Source organism: Orycteropus afer, unplaced genomic scaffold (genome assembly GCF_000298275.1).
Source record: "Orycteropus afer afer isolate SDZICR_OR568_19922 unplaced genomic scaffold, OryAfe1.0 scaffold00047, whole genome shotgun sequence".
NCBI lineage: Eukaryota > Metazoa > Chordata > Mammalia > Tubulidentata > Orycteropodidae > Orycteropus > Orycteropus afer.
In genome coordinates this window covers 5,566,904-5,567,183 of record NW_006921634.1, presented here as the reverse complement: position 1 = coordinate 5,567,183, position 280 = coordinate 5,566,904, and positions in this window count along the sequence as shown.

Below are 280 nucleotides of genomic sequence, written 5' to 3'. Positions count from 1 at the left end.
ATGGATTGACATGGTGTCTGCGATGATGGGCTCAAGTATAGCAGGGATTGTGGGGCTGGTGTGGGATCGGGCAGTGTTTCATTCTGCTGTGCATGGGGTCGCTATGAGTCGGAAACGACTCGACAGCACTTAACAACAACATGTCTTCCCAATCACTCTGCCTTAGTACGGGGTACATTTATGTGCATGCCTGTCCTAGACACAACTCTGGTGGTGTAGTGGTTAAGGCATTTGGCTGCTAACCAAAAAGTCAGTGGTTTGAACCCATCAGCCACTCTGT